Here is a 431-nt window from a genome sequence, read left to right as displayed (position 1 = left end):
AGCAAGCCCGGCTTGCATACACGTTCCGTGTTCAAGAACACGGAGCTCTTCGGGGCTATGCCCTCCTCCCTTCTTCCTCTTTACGGCACAACAAAACTCATTTCTTTCTTGCAACAAGCCAGACTGATTAGAAGCGGGACGACGGTTTGATTAACCTTTACGCGTCTTGCGCCGGGGATAACCAGTCCGTGGGGACAGGTGTCTCCACAGACAAAACACCGTCGGGTGTTTACACGCTGCTCGGTAGCTCAGAGCTCTCCCTCCTCTTTCTCTAGCATACCTGAGACTCATTGCTTAAGGGCCGCTCAACAAGATCTCATGGTATGCATTCCAACCAATTTGTGCCGACTTGAAGTTGAATTCGGCAATTAAAGCCACGTTCACCACTTTTTCAATAGAAGACGGATGTACAAGGAAGACTTCCATTTTGG

Source organism: Plasmopara halstedii (genome assembly GCF_900000015.1).
Source record: "Plasmopara halstedii genome assembly, contig: Scaffold_444, whole genome shotgun sequence".
Taxonomy (NCBI): domain Eukaryota; phylum Oomycota; class Peronosporomycetes; order Peronosporales; family Peronosporaceae; genus Plasmopara; species Plasmopara halstedii.
Note: the sequence above shows the minus strand (reverse complement) of the source record.